The 19,543-nt window shown below is 43.1% G+C and overlaps 1 pseudogene; it reads left to right on the forward strand.

Moving 5' to 3' along the window:
• The first annotated feature begins 19,153 nt into the window (after window positions 1-19,153).
• LOC136643509 (5S ribosomal RNA) lies at window positions 19,154-19,273 on the forward strand (annotated as a pseudogene).
• The last annotated feature ends 270 nt before the right edge of the window (window positions 19,274-19,543 follow it).

A 19,543-nucleotide genomic window follows, 5' to 3' on the forward strand; every position in this document is an offset into this window, starting at 1 on the left:
TCCCACAGAGGCCACTGTTGGCTGGCCGCCACCACTCACAATTTGTGGCAGTGGCAAGGCTGGGCTGTGTGGTGCAGCCACCGGATGTGGTTGGGCTGCCACTCAGATGGAAGGAAGCAAAAATTCCAGCCGATATGCAAGATGGTGGCAGAGATTTGCTCTAACGTGAATTTGTGGCGAGGGACAAAGAATGGGTGTAAGCCGCTTCACTCATTTATGGTCAGGGAACTCCCACCATAATGGTTATTCTTGACAGATACCACATCTCCTCAAAGTGGGATGAAATCCCATGTGTTTGAGTAGCTGCAGTGTCTGTTAAGGGGAACCATTTGTAAAGCGGGCCCAGGGCTGATACACAGAATGCAGAATGTAGAGGAGAAAAAAGGCCACCAAGCACACCACCAATTGGACTTCAGGCAAGACTGGGTTAAAGGCCGAGGATACCAATCTGTATCTGTGAAGCAGTTTGTAGTCAAAGTGCTGGTCTGGTGGAAAGCGAATCTAGGTTGCCCAGCAAGCTCACAGGAGCAAACAAGCAAAGAGACGAGAGGAGCACCCTAGGGAGGGGACGCAGTGGGTACTAGGCTGAGACTTGGCTGAGGTTTTCAGGGAAGAGATGGAGAACTGACACTATGAAGGAGTGGGAAAAGAGCAAGGAAGCTAATTATTTGCCCTCTCTTCCCCATGGCATGGAGAATGGTGAGGGTGAAGATGGGTGGCAGTGCCTGATTCCAAACCACAGGAGCAATTCCAAACCACAGCTCTGAAGATTGCAAGTTGAAAATGGAGAATACTTACGAGTCTGTGGCTCTGCTCTTTATAGAGTTTTTGACCATAGACAAAACATTGGACCTTTTGTGACTACAACTTATCCCTTTTCTCAGGGAAAAGGTTGTTTGTTTGTTTGTTTGTTTGTTTGTTTGTTTTGCTTGATCCTAGAGGGGCCTATGATTACCTATGGAACACAAAATTCAGTTAATGTAGGGCTCTGATTGGGTAGGCAATGAGATTGGCAAGGAAGAGCCAGAAACTAAAGGCAGGTCGCAATCCTGACCCAGACTTGGGTCGGTACAAGTCCCTTGCACCAGCCCAGGAGGGTCGCAAACATGCCGTAAGGCACGTTTGCGCTTCCTCAGGAGGAAGCCGCGTCGGCACATGGAGATGCGCTGACACACGGAGGCTGAATCCAGCCTCCGTGGCAGCTTCCTCACCAAGTCTTGCGTCGGCCCAGCTGGGAGGAGGTGGGAGGTAGGCATTCCTGGGGAGGGTGGGCGGAGGGTGGCCCCGGGGGGCAGGTAGGTGGGGAGTGGGAGGCAGGGCTGGGATCTGGCAGTTATGCCGGATCCCAACCCCTGTTCCCAGGGAGAACAGAGCAGCTTCAAGTCACTCCGCTCTCCTTGGACTCCTCAAGAGGTGGCACAAGTCCGAAGAGACCCATAGGCGCCAGCGGCCCTTACCCAGAGGAAAGGGGAAATGTTACCCCTTACCCGGAGGGAAGGGGAAATATGGCCACAATCCTACGCTGGATACAGAGCAAGCCTCTTGGCTTGCCTGTTCCAGCGCAGGACAGGTTTGCGCCCACAGTCTCTTTTGTGGCCTAAATGTGCTTTGTCTCAATTTCAAGATGCTAAAATGATTGTGCCATTGTCCTGCAAACTGGAATAGTATAGCTAGACAAGGTGCAATCACTATGGAATTTTCTTATAACCAAAGGGGGGAGGTGTCAAGCCATAACAAAAGTGTACCTTTTATGAGAACTTTCTGGGACCAATGCTGTCTTTGCAACAACCATGGTTAACAGGAATATGCCCTCCTAGCATTCATCCTTTGCCACATTATACACACCTGTACAATGCATCAGTGGCATAGCTAATGATTGTATAGCCCGGTACCAAGTTCAAAATGTTGCCCCGGAAGAGATGTTGCAATCGGAAGTGACATCACGCCCAGGCTTTTTAAAAAGTAGGAGGAACCCACCTCCTCCACCCAGTAGCTCACCACCCACTTGCTCTGCTGCCTCTCCCCAGTCCGTGGCATAGCTAAGGCCTCTATCTGCAACCTGGGGTCAAAGAAGATTTTGTAGTCCCCCACATGACAAAATCAAATTTAATTAAGTAAATAAATAAAAAGTGATTGTTTCCATGCTGTATCATAATAACATCTCATTCGCACTCAGAACAATCAGTCTCATAGGTCAGTTTGGAGTTAAGCAAATCCACTTTTTGTTCCACAAGGCAGTTGTGTTTTCATTTTCTGGTTAATTGGCCATAACGTTTGATAGAATACAGATATTCCAGTGCAGTTTGTTGCATTGCATTCTGCATTAAATTACCTTTCCAATGTTGGTATTAGTCATACATACCAAGATTTTCACAATTTTGGTCACTCGTGTCAAGCTCAGCTTGTTGCCCCCCTAAAGCTTGATGCCCGGTGCAACTGCTACCCCCTGCATCCCCTTATCTATGCCACTGCAATGCATACTTAGTAATATATGTGTTTTGTTTTATGGCTGCTTACTCACAGTACACAGGATGTGCCAAGATAGAAATGGAAAACCAAGGAAGTATATTAAATTAAATTCATTATAAACTCTATCAATTGCTCATTCTTTCTACACTTTTCACTGTCTTTGTTTCTCATGATTAGGAGTGCCATCCCATACGCACTTAAGATCAGAAATGAGTTTGATATCCTAGCCTGTTAGTCAATTGGGTTTTGAACAAACTGCAGTTTCCTGATTTCAGACAGATTGGGAAGGTGTATATCGTTACAAACCATAAAAGGAAACTTGAAGTTTCCTCTCTCATGCACAAATAGGAGGCTATAGCAGATGAGAGTGAGATTTGTGCCATTTTGTGCTTGTAACAATAAGCCATAGGTTTATTTTTATGACTGAGCCGAGCCTCTGAATACATTTTTATATGATTACACCACAGGACACTGAGTGCTAACTGCATAATTTAGACCAGGGGTCTCTAAACTTTTCGGCCAAAGGGCCACATCAAATATCTGTCACAATGTTGAGTGCCGGGAAAAAAATATTAAATATTAAATTTAAATAAATACATTAGAGATGGACCTTAGATGAATGAATGAATGAATGAATGAATGAATGAATGAATGAATGGGCTCAAATGTCCAGGATTTCTCCAAGCACCAACACAGCCCAAGAAATAAAGCATACACTTAAATGGACCATCATTCCCCCACCCCACAAGCACAACTCTGGTTGTGTTAGGTCAACTGGACCAGAGGCTCTCAGGAGATCTAACTTTAGATATAGGCTGATGGGTTCTGAGCTGTCTGTGACAGATCAGGAGAGAGATCTTGGGGTGGTGGTGGACAGGTGGATGAAAGTGTCGACCCAATGTGCGGCGGCAGTGAAGAAGGCCAATTCTATGCTTGGGATCATTAGGAAGGGTATTGAGAACAAAACGGCTAGTATTATAATGCCATTGTACAAATCTATGGTAAGGCCACACCTGGAGTATTGTGTCCAGTTCTGGTCGCCGCATCTCAAAATAGACATAGTGGAAATGGAAAAGGTGCAAAAGAGAGCGACTAAGATGATTGCGGGGCTGGGGCACCTTCCTTATGAGGAAAGGCTACGGCGTTTGGGCCTCTTCAGCCTAGAAAAGAGACGCTTGAGGGGGGACATGATTGAGACATACAAAATTATGCAGGGAATGGACAGAGTGGATAGGGAGATGCTCTTTACACTCTCACATAATACCAGAACCAGGGGACATCCACTAAAATTGAGTGTTGGGCGGGTTAGGACAGACAAAAGAAAATATTTCTTTACTCAGCATGTGGTCGGTCTGTGGAACTCCTTGCCACAGGATGTGGTGCTGGCGTCTAGCCTAGATGGCTTTAAAAGGGGATTGGACAAGTTTCTGGAGGAAAAATCCATTATGGGGTACAAGCCATGATGTGTATGCGCAACCTCCTGATTTTAGAAATGGGTTAAGTCAGAATGCCAGATGTAGGGGAGGGCACCAGGATGAGGTCTCTTGTTATCTGGTGTGCTCCCTGGGGCATTTGGTGGGCCGCTGTGAGATACAGGAAGCTGGACTAGATGGGCCTATGGCCTGATCCAGTGGGGCTGTTCTTATGTTCTTATGAGAGGCTGGCCGCAGGCCGGATAGAGGCTCTCTGCGGGCCACATCTGGCCCCCGGGCTGGGGTTTGGAGATCCCTGATTTAGACGATATACCTTGCATAGTGCAAAGGCTCTTAATTTAAATTAAGTCACAAAGCCAAATTAAGATACCTTATTTCCAGATATCCTGAGAACCTGTAGGTCAGACAGAGCATCTTCAGATGCAAAACTAGATAAGAAGGGAAGACAGTCATTGCATAATTTTCCACCCAAAAATACGTACCCTTTTTGCTGCAGAGATCTGATGAAAAAAGCTATCTTGACTAGTAATTTACAATGATTAAATAAAAGCAGGGAAGCGATCAATATAATAGCTGCTTCGTTGTCAACTTTGCCATAAACTATTATTCATTATCGGTATGTTTCGGAAGATGACCTGGATCCTGTTGGGGGGGGGGGGAGAGAGAGAAGCTATTACTTTGGCAGTCAGCTATATTTTAATAAGTTGTGCTATGGGCAAAACATCCCCAGAGAAAATCTGTGTGTCATTCCATTTGTCAAATCCACAAAGACTGGAATAAAAATATTCCATGGTGGAGTACTGTAGTGTGACATTATGCAAGTTAATTTATAGGAAAAAATTAAGTATATTTGAATATATTGGGGACAGATTGACATGGAAGGAATTGGATTTTTCCACCCAGCATTTAAACGGCCTTAATATTTGGAAGGCACACAATCTTCTTGGATTTCAGCCAATTGCAGTCCTATTGGTTTCAGCTGAGCTAAAACCCTGATATAGGATTTCCATGTTTTCTTCTTTTCTCTCTCTCTTCCCTTCATAGTTGTAAGGAAAATTCAACAGCTGCATCATTTTCCCTGAAAGAAGCCCTGTGCCAACAGGGTGTCATGGACAGTGCAACAAAAGTGGAACAAGGAAAGCTGGGTTCAAATCCTGACTCAGCCATAAAGTTCTCAAGGGAAACTTGGGCCATATGTAGCGCAAGCCTATACTTGCTTACTTGCAAGTAAGTCCCACTGTGTTCAGTGGGGCTTACTCTTCAGTAAATGTGTATAAGAATGCAATCTGACTCTTGCTCAGCCATTTAGGCATGTGACCACTACCAATGAAATATTAAAATGCCCAGCCAAAATCCCTTGGCGTTATTTTCTGCTAGGTCAGGAGTTGGGCTGTAACCTGCTTCATTTAGATCTTCACATTTTGCTGAGTTTGTTTCTTGAATATAGGTCACCAGGGGGACAATTAAAGTACTGGTCTGGAAGAAAAAGAAGGTGAAAAAAGCACTGTGGGCTGATGTGCAGGATCCAGTACAGGCCTCCTACCTTGCCTAGTAAGAAAATGGAGTCACATTGTTCCTTAGAGAAGAAGAAGTGAACATCCTCACCAGTCTGGACTAAAGGATGGTGGGAAGGAATGACCTCTCAAGAGGAGCCACAAGACCATTTCTATTAGTCATATTCACGTAACAGCTGCATTTGTCCTCTACTGTCTTCAGGAAACTGAAAAAGGGTTTTGGAAAGTCAAAATGGTCGTGAATAAGAACAGTAGTTTTTTGACTATTTTATTCAAATGAATGCACACAAATAATTGTACCCGAATAGCCACTGAGATTCTGCCATGTGATGAAATCTGTGGAATCAGCACAGAGGATTCCCTTTTTTTCAGTATGTATAGGTGAAGAAGATTATATTACTGGGGAAACTGAGGAAATTTGATGTTTCTGGGACCTGTAAGGTATTACTTGCATGGCCAACTCAGACTAGTTTAACTGTTATGGTTGTTGAACTTGTTGAGGACGCTTTTGGTGGCACAAACAGCTGGAGGGAAGGGAGATAAGGAATTACTTCTTGATAGAACTGAGCTGTAGCAGCCCCTTACTTTCTGAAACACTGCCATTCCCCCACCTTACTTCCACTATGCCCAAAGCCCCTGCATTGGCCTTTTATGTTATGATGGGTTTAGAACAGAGCAGCCTCTTCTGTGCAAGTTTGCTGTGCTTGTGCAGGTGGGAAACTCCAGATGCAACATAGAATGGCACATACTTCCATTTCCCCATGGCATAGCAACCATATTGATGCTCTCATTCCATTTCCAGTTCCACCACCCTGAATTAATGTCCTTAAAATGCATTTCAGTTCAAAACATCGGTGAATAGAATACTTCACGTCTGAAGCCATTTCACTTCTACAGACCCTACAAATTAATTTTGCAGATATATGCATCCTAAACCAAAAAAGAATCCTCAATACATGACTTTTGAGAAAACAGTTGACAGATTGGCTCAGGACCCCAATCAAAGTTCCTCAAAGTTATGCAAACTCATGTCTCATGACATAAATAAATACATGTTGATAATTAATTTTTCAGAAGCTACTTGTTCATCTTCTTTTGGCTCAACATGGAGTAAAAATCATGCAGTCATGGAGTTTTACATTTCCCTAGAGACCTACTTTGGACACCAAATGAGCAAATGAACAGATATTGCTTTGGAGGTTTAGCACATTTTTCTTTTTAATTAAATGTATTAATTTTATTTCCTGCTACTTCCTTAAAAAAATTAGGAATTGCTTCAAGATTGAATATGTTCTCCGCTGTTTGAATAGTGCAGTAAGAGAAAGCAAGCTCTGGTTTATTCTTACTATCTGAAGAAGTACTGTTGTTGCCATTCAAAAAAATGATTGATGATATATAGGAAACTGGAGAAATACCAATCTCATGGAAGGAAGGAACAATTACTTTGATACATAAATCAGACACAGATGAAAAAGAAATTAAAAACTATAGACCTATTTCACTTTTAAATACAGATTATAAAATTTTTGCTTCAATTTTAGCTACAAGATTAAAAAAAAAAATTAAATCAAATAATTAAAGAAGATCAAACTGGTTTTTTACCAAAAAGACAATTGAAAAACAATGTGAGAACTATAATAAACATATTGGAATTTTTTGAAGCACATTTTTGAAGAAATGAATAAAATTACTACAAAATTCATCTGGCAAGGTAAAAACCCAAGAATAAGACAGAAATTACTTCAAGAGGATTAAAAAAAGAGCAGGATTTGGATTACCAGACTGGGAATTATATTATCAAGCGGCAGCCCTAAACTGGATAAAAGATTGGGGACTCATACCAAATTCCAAAATTTTAATTTTAGAAGCACATGATTTACAAATAGGCTGGCACGCATTCCTGTTTTATGATAAAGTTCAACAGTATGAATATTTTAGATAACACATTTTAAGATCTTTAATTTGGATATGGAAACAGATAAAATACATGATATATTCTAAATTACCCAGATGGATAAAACCGCTTGAAATAGCAACTAATCCGAAATTGATTAAAAAAGACCAAAATAAATCATACAATGATTTGTTGAATATTAAAGGAGAGATCTTAAGTGAGTTTGAGTTAGAAGAGAAAGGAATAAAATTGGACTGGTGGAATGAAACGCAAATAAGAACAAGATTATGAGAAGACCAAAAAATAGGTTTTTATGAAGAAGATATAAGTTTTGATAAAATATTTTTGATTGATGAGGAAAAAAATGTACAATTTTCTCCTGGAGATAAGAATGGGGGATGAAATAGTTTAAGATGCAATGGTGCACTGGGCAAAAAATTTTGGATATAATTTATCGATGGACGACTGGAAACAAATTTGGAATATAAATATTAAGATAACTAAAGCAGCATCTTTTAAAGAGAATTTATATAAAATGTTTTATAGATGGTATTTAACTCCAAAGAAATTAGCAAAAATGTATTCTGGGTCATCAAATAAGTGTTGGAAATGTAAAGAGGTTGAAGGCACCTTTTATAATATGTGGTGGACATGTGAAAAAGCAAAGAAATACTGGAAAATGATACATAAATTCTTGCAAGAGATATTGAATTGTGTATTACCATTCAAACCAGAAATATTCCTCCTAAATGTGACATCAGAAATTAAAGACCAATATAGAAAATACCTTACTGTACATTATTGTTACAGCGGCAAGAACACTGTTTGCTCAAAATTGGAAATCTACAGACGTGCCAACTAGAGAAAATTTAATAGACAAAATTTATGAAATAGCAGAAATGGAAGTTTTAACAGAAAGAATGAAAGAGAGAGATTTAGGTCGAGTAAGAAAATATTGGAAGGCTTTTTATGATTGGATAGATAGTTTTAGTTAAGCAATATTGAGTGTGTAGATAAATTTAAATTTTTATAATGGCAAATATGATAGCTTTTGTATTGAGTATTATTGTGTTTTTTCAGTCGTTTGATTGCTTTTCTTTTTTTTCTGAATAATGCATGTTGCAATCTAGGGCCATATCTTCATGTGTAACCTGTGTAGTACCTGCCCAAAGTCTAACCCATTTTCCTCACCTGTATCTGTAATAAATAAATAAATAAAATACTTAATTATTAAAAAAAAAAAAATTCTTACTATCAATGAATGGTAGTCCTCATTTCAGGGAGATGTTTACATTCTGCATTGAAACAAACCAAACCAAAACCCTGAATGTTTCATGAACTCATGAATGTTTCAGAACTCATCTTCATAAGAAGAGTGTTGTGATCAGGTGAATTAAGAACTCTACAGTGCAAACTCTACAATACAAAGAACTCTGGTCACCTGGTCTCCAGTGCGCGTTCTCAGACTTACACTAACTCTTTTGCTGGTGTAACTCCAAAGAGACTCCTGGGTGTGTGTGGGTTCAAACAAGAAAGGGGGATGGGTTCTTGACATGCACAGCTGCCACTGAGAGCCTCACCTTTCCTTTCCTCACCTGCCATCAAAATTTCACCTTTCCTTTCAATTTGTAATCAAAATACATCATTTGCTAGGGGGAAAGGAAGCTGTTGTCTGTAACCCACTGAGAAACAGAATCAAAATAAACGAAGGTAGACAACCCCCTGTTGAAGCTGAAACTAATTTTTCCCCTCTGTAAATGTTGATGTTGAATATCCATTGGATCTTTTCTGAATATTTAAATATATACTGAATATTTGTTGCCCAGTGATATTTGATTTCCATGTTTCATACCCAAAGGTGACGATTTGACATTACTTGATAGTAGACATAAGAGGGTATTTTGTATTTGGCAATATTTGGTAGCTGGCATGCAGTGGGATTTAGTGTCTGTTTATTGCTGAATTTCAAATTCAAAACTTTACAGTCAGTATTTGACAAATATTTGTGTCAAGTCTCTCTGAAATCAATGTTCATAGGACCTTTAAATATGGATCTTCCACAATGCTGATACCCCTTGAATTGCAATGCTACCTCAGAAGGGCCTATTGTCTCTTTTCAAAATCATCCAACAAAAGAGAGAGTAGGCACTTACAGTCTGATCTAAGTCAAGTGTGGATGACAGTTGATTAGCCAATTCCAAACTACAAACCAAATTAATTTCTTAATTTGGCAAAAGGCCAACTGAGTATTCACATATTTGCCAAAGTCAAGAGGACAACGGAGTGCCGAAGCCCTTGTCAATTTCATTATCAGGTGCTTCAGGGAACATCTACATATATCTTGCTATATCAATTTTCAGGAAGCAGCATTCAAAGATGGATGGAGTTCAAAGTCATGAATGATAGAATGCCTGCTGCTGTGATATTCCTGGCTCTGGTCCAATAATGATCAAAACCGGGCAGCTCTGTTATAGCTTGTTAGCTTGTTTCCGATCAAGCGTTTTGGTTGGCACTGATACTGTTGGCTACCAGTATGGCTAAACAAGGATCTGATTTCCCTTCTCCCTCCCCCTTGTCCATAGCAGATAAAACATGCCTTCCAATTCTAGCATACTGCATGTGTTGACTTAGGCTGCAATCCTAACCACACTTTCCTGAGAGTAAGCCCCATGGAACAAAACAGGACTTACTTCTGAGTAGACCTCGTTAGGATGGTGCCCTATAATGGAGTTCCATAATGTAACTGTTAAATAAAGCATATTGTCATACACTGATTGGATATTGAAGTTTTAAACTGAGTGGGTCATATGACTGGCACATTGGCTGGCAAGCATTTTCTGTGGTAGGCTAGATGATCAGCAGTGCAAGCCCGTGCGTGTCTGTTCAGAAGCAAGCCCCACTGAGTTCAATGCAACTTACTCCCAATAACAGCCCAATTCTATTGAGAGGCTGCACTGGTGGAATGTGTGCTCTGCCAGCACTGGTTTCCATAAAAGCACCATAAAAAGCAGCAGTGCAGGGAGCCTGGCCCTTTCCATAGGCACCAACAGAGGTCTGCTGGAGAAGGTAAGCGGAGTGCAAGAGGCAGAGAGGGGGTTGAATGGGGGGAGGGTAGAATGGGGAAGAGATAGGATGGGATGGGTGGATCAGGCCTGGGAGGGGGTAGGTTCAGCGGCAGCAGGCGCATGCCGAATCCCAACCCCCTTCCCAGGCCCAATCCACCTGCACACATCAATGTGAACTTGAACCAGCAATATCACTGGTGCAGATCTCTGTTGATCCATTGTGGCTGCTGGGGCTTAACCCAGGGAAAGGGGAAAAATTCTGATAGATAGTGCTGGGGAAGTGGTAGCGGTGGTGGTGCACGTCAGCACCAACAACGTGGGCAAGTGTAGCCAGGAGGTCATGGAGGCCAAATTTAGGCTATTAGGTAGGAAGCTGAAAGAGAGGACCTCAAAGGTTGTGTTCTCGGAAGTGCTATCTGTTCCATGTGCAGGGCCAGCTAGGCAGGCAGAGATCAGGGGTCTCAATGCGTGGATGAGATGGTGGTGTAGGGAGGAGGGGTTTAGTTTCGTTAGGCACTGGGGAACATTTTGGGACAAACAGGGCCTGTACAAGAGGGACGGGCTCCACTTGAACCAGAATGGAACCAGACTGCTGGTGCATAACATTAAAAAGGTAGCAGAGCAGCTTTTAAACTCATCCCTGAGGGAAAGCCGACAGGAGCCGAGGGGGTAGGATGAGGCTGGCCTTAGCCCTATAAAGGGTCTGGAGAAGAAGGTGACCATGAGGAGACACAGGAGAGAGGAAGGAGAAAAGGAGCAAAAAGGGGAGACAGACAAGAAAGACAGGAAAGCAAGGAAAAGGACCATAGGAGACAGGGGAGCCTCCTTGATCCAGAGGATATGGTAAGGGCTAGCACAGTAGCAGCACTCCCCAGGGAAAGCTGGGCCCAGTAAGGAGGAATTTGGGGGCTGAACCCCCAAAGGAACAAGGGGAAGAGAGGAACCTGGATGGTTTAAAGTATGAGCCAGCAAGTGTTGAGTGCCCCACGTAGCAGAGAGGCTGGGAAGAGCATTTAGGCATCTTTCAAGCCAGAGTCCTTGGTTGAACTTTTTTAAGGCCGTGACCCCATCGCTAACCCATTTCATATAATTTCTCTTACCCTTAAAAGAACCAGTTTCTTACCCTCGGGTTTTGTTATTTATGCATCTATTTCAATGTATTAAAAGCCAGACAATTAATTGATACAAAATCATTGAATTTGTTGCCAGCCCTAAACTGTATGCACCCTGGACATTATTCCCGCTCTCCATAGTCACATACAGCTGCCTAGGAGGTTTGCTGTCCCCTTGGCTGACCTTTGCCTGTTTGGCACGGCATCATTCTCATCATCCTCATTTCCGTGTTCACTCAAAATCCCACTCCTGAGGCAAGGAGACTGTGCAGCAAGGCTCTGGCATTCAGCTTCCCTTGCTGGCATGAAGCCAGAGAGAAAGGAATTCACTTTTAATTATTCAGAACTCATCTTCCCTCCCATTAAAAACAAATGGGAAACGGATGGGTTTGGGCAATGAATCCCCAGTAGGGTATTTAGGTTTAAAGCAAAACCTGTCCAGTTAAATGCTTCCTTACAAAAATGGATTTGATTACTCTAATCTTCCCTCTTCGGTTTGGAGTGCTTGGTGCAAGCCCTGTGCAGAGAATACAAAAACTACCATTTTCTTTGTTTTACTATTATTTTATGTCTAACATAGGCTTTCCACGGTTGCCTTTAATGCTTTTTTCAATAATAAGGGGGAAAGGGGGGGAGGGAGATTTTGTATTTGCTTCCGCTCAGAAAACCAGCTTCATGTTGTGCGACTGTTGCAATTCACATTCAAAACCACTCCACTCCCATGCCTGTGTGTAGACACTCTTTTCCACCTGCAGAAATGAAAAGGAGGCCCCAGTTGATTTGGAGAGCCATTCAGTGCATTGTTAGGTGGAGGGTTGGGGCAGAAGGAAGCAATTATACCCTGAAGGCAAGGGAAAGGATTCATTGCATTTGTATCTGGGTGAGGTGTTTTTTTCTTTTTCCAGTGCAGCCAACTAAGGTAAGTGAGACATATATTGGAAGAGGTATTATCTCAAAGATTGCCTTTAGCTGAACTAGACGATGGTTAATAAAAGGCTTTTGCCCTTAATGCTTTGTGTATAGGACAAAGGAGCAGTACAAAACAGCTACAAACAAAGATTTGCACAGAGCGTAATCAAAATATCACATTTGGAGCATATTATTCCCTGCGTAGTATTCATAGGCTTACTGAAATATATGCTTAGTTTTATTTAGCAGTGAAAAAGGTGTCTTTTCTTACAGCCGAATCCTACTGAAATTCCTGTGCAGTGATGCAGCGATGATGGTGCCGGCTACACGGCATCCTATGGCAGAATTTCAGCTACTGGAAATCTCCGTTTGTCCCCAGGTAAGGTCCAGCTGCATGTCCGCGTTGATCTGTGGATCAGACCCAGGAAGGAGGATAGCACTGTTGATCCCACCAACCATCCTGGATGTGATCCACTTACCTACCCCCATAGCTGCCCTCACCTGCCCCATTCCACCCTTCCCTGCACTTCCCAACTCTTCCCTCACCCCTGTGCCAGTCTTTGCTGCTCCAGCAGGCACCTCTCCATGTGCCAGCGCCAGCAGGAAGGCTCTGGCCTTCCCATCAGCACTGCTAAAATATGCGCTGTTACAAAGTGCATTTGCAACATCAGAAAGGCCTGGCATGCCGGCAGAACACGTGTTCCACCAGTGCACCACTTACATAAGATTGGGTCATCACAGCCCCATCAGCTGATCACATGTCCCTGTCCTTATTTCACCCAGGTACAGTTTTTGCATAGCATTTGTGCCATTGCAGGGTATCTACACTACAACATTCAAATGACTCTCTATACCTATTTAATTGTCATGGCTTCCTCCCAAAGAACCATGGCAGCTGTAGTTTGATGGGAGCACCAAAAGATCCCTTTACAGAGATGTTCTGCATCTGAGCTTTCTAAAAGCAGGGTGAGATATAAGTATAATAAATAAAGAAATACCTTCCAGGCAACCTTTATTAGAACTAAATCACCCACGACAGAATGAGAGCAAGCGCTTCTTTTTCAGGGTTGAGCAGCAGCAATGCAGGGAGTGAGGCTCACTGCCAGAAAACCTGGAAAACGGAGCTCAGAGCAACATTCCACAAAGGACCTTAATCTGGTCTGGGGCCAATTTTGTGATAAGCTGAATCAGTGGATCTAGGACAATACAGGTACAGTGACTGGAGAATGACAGAAGGCATAATGGAACAGAGGCTTGGGGATGGTGCCAGCTGGTTCCTCCAAGATGTCCCCACCACATTGCCCAGCCATTTCCAGCACACCAGTCCCAGCACCCAGCACACCCAACTCCACTCACCCAATGTTCCTCTGGGCTGCTCCATTTCAGCTCTGCCCAAAAAAAGCCTTTCAGAGGCAATATATGTCAGAAAAATGAGCTGGTGCTGGCAGCTCAGTTTGCCAAGAAATGTTCCCTTCAGTTCCCATGAAGGGAGTCCATCCCAATACTTCTGTTCTCCCAGCTCTGCTTCCATGTGGGAAAACAATGGGACAATGCTTTTAAAATGAGCAGCTCATCAGTTCCAGATATCTACCCACTTCCGCCATTCACTTATCCTTCACCTGGCAATAGCTCTCAATACTCATCTTTAGGAATAAGCCATTAATGACCAAACTCTGTGAATCATTTTTGTGCTCCATGCTCCCACTGCAGGGAAGGAAAAGATGTTTAAGATTACGTCACGTACCCGCATGCATTTACATTGATTTTAATTTTTTTTCCAAAATGGCACATGTCACTGGCAGTGGATTTGGAAGTTAAAGTTCAAACCCCTGTTCAGTTATGATGCTCGCTGATTGCCCAATCATATCCCCCTGCTAGTGTCGCCAATGCAGCTGTGCTGATGGAGGATACATTGCATCCAAAAGTGGGGGGTGATTAGTAATCTTTTTTTTTACTTACTTGCAGGTAGGCTGCCCAATTGCCAATTTTTCCTGGCAATTTTGCTGGTATATGTCCTAGGAGAGAAAAGGGGTAGGGTGGCTTGGGAAAGAGGGGGTAGGAACTGGTGCCTGCTGGTGCCCCACCAAAATGCTCCCCCTTCCCTTAGACAGTGTCATATTCAATGCTTTCTAAGCCCTATACTTCTGTTGGACTCCATGTGTGGATTCAATGCCTAGAGGGGGAATGGGAATGCGCCAGCTGACTCGGCCCTGATCTCTGTGCATCAGCTAGTCCCATCCTCTGGCCTCCATGCATTGCAGCAGAGGTGAGAATTGGACTTTCTACACGTGTGCAGCTGTACATGTATAGAAACACCACTTTCACCTTCACCCCAGCGTACAAATGTTGGGAACAGGGCCGGCGATGGTCATCCTGTTCCCCTTCCATGTACTGGACTTACACACAGAGTGAATGTGATTATAGGGCTTAAATTGTGCTGTAACCTATTACTCAAAGTGGAGATTTCACCCTGCATTGTGATAGTACCAGAGCTGACCTTTACTATTACTATAAATAAATCACAACAAACTGGAAAAAAAAAAATCAGTCATGAAATGTAACACGAGGGATATATGAGATTAACTTTATAGCCAGAAGTTGCAGTCCATGAGGTATATATGAGCAAGTCAACGTGTGGGGAATCAAACTTGTGATACGGGCAAAGAAACAAGCACTTGAGTGTGATTGACAAATGTTGGAGAGCTTTCTGTGAAAGCAATGGGAAGAACCAGTCTCCTCTTATGGCTCTGCATGGGCAGCTGGTTTCTGGCTATTACTCCCCAACACTGGCCAAAGAGAACCATAATTTCTAGCTGAGATAATAAAATATTGTGCTGTTTTGTTTATTAGTTACTGAAGGACTTGGAAGGCAGAGTATTTCTGCTGCTGTAACTGTACCTGCTTCTGCAGTGAGAAGTGCTTGCTTACACATTTGACAGAACTTCCTCTTATCTCTAACCTTAAAATGTACCAGCACAATCCCACAAATGAGAAAGCAGTTGAGAATGAGAGGGGAACCACTCCTGGCTCTGCACAGAAAAATGAGGATTTCCTGCTACAGGCAGGGGGTTGGACTAGATAACCTCTTAGCTCCTTCCAACTCTATGATTCTAGGAATGACCCCATGGGAAGGGTTAACCAACCTTCCTTTCTCCAGCTCAAACTTGCAGACTCCCATCACTGCTTTTCTTAAACACAACTCCTTTTAATTACAAAAATATTACAAGCAAAAGCATGGAAGGTCTAGTTTGGCTCTTGATCCAGCCGCCCTGGGTCCCTTTAGGGAGAAGGGCGGGATAGAAATAAAGTTTATTATTATTATTATTATTATTATTATTATTATTATTATTATTATTATTATTATTATTATTATTATTGATCCCTGCTGAAAACTAGGTAACAGGACTTACAGCCCACTCCTCACTGAACACATGTTCAATGAGGATGCTTTCAGATGTTCAACAATGATGTCATCATATCATCTCTAAACTCCCAGGTTGCCGAGCTCTGCACTGCACGTAGTTTGGCAACAGAAAATGCAAAGTGAACTGCTGGACGGCAGACAGATGGGAGGGTGGGGGGATGTGGGGAGGAAGCGTTTCAGGGCTGGGGGAGGTGGGGGGAGGCAGGGGCAGGGAGGAGGTGTGCAGGGGGGAGCTGGATGGGGGAGGCGGGACCAGTGGAGCTTCAGATCCTGAGTCTGAGTGGCAGAACAGCAGCGGTCCACTGGTGCTGAACCAGCACCAGCCAGCACTGAGCTAGCACCTGTGCTGGACCAGTGCTGAGGCTGCAGATGTGCCTTATGGTGGTGAGCCAGCAATAAGCCAGCACTCACTGTTGAGAATTGGCCCTCAGTCTACAGCAGCTTCATGTAATATGTTTGCATAAGACAATGAATAACATTCATTGTTGAAAGCTATAATCCTATGCACTCTTACCTAGCATAAACCCCACTGAACACAGAGAGACTTACTTGAGTGAACTTGCCTAGGATTGCACTCTTAGGGCACAATCCTAACTGCATGTTGGGCTGGCCATATCCCTTGTGCCAGCATACCATAAAGTGCCTCCTCGAGAGTCGGCTGAGTCAGCACAGGGACATGCGCCGGCCCACCGAGGCTCCATCCAGCCTCCTTGCCAACTTAGAAATGGAGGGTTGCGTCAGCTGAGCTTGGATGACACAGGGGTCTGGGGTGGGTGGGGAGGAGGCAGGAAGGAGGCGGGAGGGAGGTGTTGCGGGGTGGGCGGGTAGGTGGAGAACATCCCAGGGGCAAGTGGGCGGGGAGCAGGAGGCAAGGCTGGGACCCAGCTGTTATGCAAGATCCCAACCCTGTTCCCTGAGTAGTGCTCAGCGCACCACCTCCGGAGGTGGCACAAGTCCAAGGATACCCATTGGGGCTGTGTTGGCTTATCCGGGGGTAAGGGGAAGAGCTTCCCCTTGCCTCTGGCTGAGCCACTTCAGGCCCTAATCTTGCACTGGATACAGCGCAGGCCTCCTGGCCTGCCAGAGCAAGATTGGATTGTGTTGTTAGTGTACATTATGCAGGTTACAGTATCTTGGAACAGTCATAATTGCATGACCCACTATTAGTCTCAATTGCAGAAGTGAGATGTTTCATTTGCACACAACTATTCCAATAAATGATTATGGAGCATCATATGCCTTGATGCCATTGACCCAGTAATTCTGAAAATCAGAACATGCAGTTGTGCCCTTTTAGGGCTATTTACCCAGTTTGCTCAGTCGCATCATTCAGTAAATTTTGATGAGCACCACATATGTGAAGTCTATAAAATGAAAGCCCTTCATTGCTGAACAGAAACCACTGGAATATGCTCTGTGCTCAGTAGATAGGAGCTTCTCTGGGTATTCCTTTCAAGATATTCCTGCCAAACTCATTTCATTCATCAAGCATAAATGTCTTTGTCCATTATTATTTGAAAAGGAGTTCAATCCAAACAAAAGTCTGTGCTGTGTCTCATGAGTATGAAAAGCATTTTTTATTGTCAGGTTGCCTCTCCCCTCACCATGTCTGCGTGTGTGTGTCAAAACAAAGAGGATCTGAAGAAATAACAGCAAGAAACCAAGCAATTGCTTGTGGGGGGGGGGAGAGGGGGATTAAAGCCTCCAAGCAGAGTTTTTTTTAAACATCCCTTGGTTCTGAATGGCAAGAAACCTCTTTGTTTAGTCATTCCTTCTGCTTCACAGTTAATCCAACATTTGAAAAAAAAATGTATACTAAGCAAGGATAGGAGATTTTTTAACTCTGAATTCCTCAACTTTCAAACATTCAAAAAGTAAGATTTTGCTGTACACCCAAAACTAATTTCTGCCCACAAGAGTATATGCACATGACTGGTTTGCCACATGTTGGAATGACTGGGGGCTGGCGTGGGTGATAGGCAATACTTTCCCCTTAGCTGCCATACATGTGTACATATGGATCACATGAGTAGACCCTCTCATAGATATGCCTTTTCTGGGTTTACTATCCCCATTCATGTAGTGATGAGTGAGCTCCCATCAGCTTAGTATGTTACTGGTTCACTCTTTCCATGCTTTCTTTCTGAGCAGTCAAAGAAAGCTTGGGTTTTGTTTTGTTCCCAAGAGTTCTCCTCTGGTTCATAAGGTTGGTACCTCATCACTCACTGATGGTGACTCTCACATGTTGCATTTCCCCCTAGAACAGTGATTTTCAACCCTTTTCATCTCATGGCACACTGACAAGGGACTAAAATTGTCAATGCACACCATCAGTTTTTTTGACAATGGACAAGGTACACCATACTTTGGGGTGGGGGGCTCACATCCCCCAATGCCCTATTAGAAATGACCCTACCCAAACTACACAGCACACCTGCAGACCATTCGTAGCACACCAGTGTGCCATGGCACAGTGGTTGAAAATGGCTGCCCTAGAATTTGGTTCCATCATTTTGTGGTAATCACTCCCAGCATGAAGATGGAAACATGTATGCACTGCATGCATTTTGTATGCACTGCATTTTGTTTGTGACAATGATTGCCTATCATAGTGCATAGCTGGAAGTTGCTTCCAGTTTTGAACCCTTTACTTTCACTGAAGCATAACTTTCCCACAATTAACTGAAAGCAGAATTAAAATAGAGGTTCCACATGGTACTTAATATAGTGCTGTATTCTCCAGCAATGCCTGTTCCCATGGACAAGATCCTTCTATCATGTCTACTCACTAGCATATTATATTTAGATAATTGAAAACATCAATTTTGCAGATTAAGCCCATTTTATTCCTCCCAAGTCAATGAAGCTAATAGATTGTTGCTAATATTGCCCTTTAATTGGCTCTATTCATTCAGTTTTTTGCCCTGTGGGTTGTGCGTGCATTTTAGCTTATTTTCATTTTTCATTTTTTGAATTGCAAAGTTTACAAAACATGCAGAATCCATTAAAAAAAAAATAGAAACTGACCAATAAGGAGCAATTAAGGGGCAATTCACCATTATTTTCCCCAGCAGTGTTGTCCTATGAAGCAATTAAACAGGGTGAACTTCATAGCAAGAAGCTTCCCATTTTAAAAAACTGTTCCCTTTAAAAAGTTCTCATGGCATTTTGTTGAGCCAAACTAGAGAGCTGGTGTCACCATTTCATTTTATGGTTTCAAAACATGCCACAAATCAGGTCTGAAAAAAATATGAGAGGACAACACAGAAAGCCCTGAACTGCAATGATTTGACAACAATGTCATGTGAATGCTCCACTAAAAATGAGTGAATATATAGCAGCAACTGTTACCCTGCATGTGCCTGATCTCGTCTGATCTCAGCAGCTAAGCAGGGTCAGGCCTGGTTAGTACTTGGATGGGAGACTGCCTGGGAATACCGGGTGCTGTAGGCTTATACCATAGTCTTTCGAGACCATAGCAGTTTCCTCTTGGTGGAGCAACCTGAGCGTAAAATGTAATGGCCTGAAGTCATAATGGCTTTTTGGGAAAGGGCCATAGCTCAGTTGTATAGCATGTTTTGAATGCAGGAGGTCCCAGTTTCAATCCCTGGCATCTCCTGATAGCAGGTGATGAGAAAGTGCCATGTTTGAGACACTGGAGAGCTGCTGCCAGAAACTGTAGACAGTGATGAGCCAGATAGACCAATTGTCTGGTGCAGTGTG

This window comes from Tiliqua scincoides, chromosome 2 (genome assembly GCF_035046505.1).
Source record: "Tiliqua scincoides isolate rTilSci1 chromosome 2, rTilSci1.hap2, whole genome shotgun sequence".
Taxonomy (NCBI): Eukaryota; Metazoa; Chordata; class Lepidosauria; order Squamata; family Scincidae; genus Tiliqua; species Tiliqua scincoides.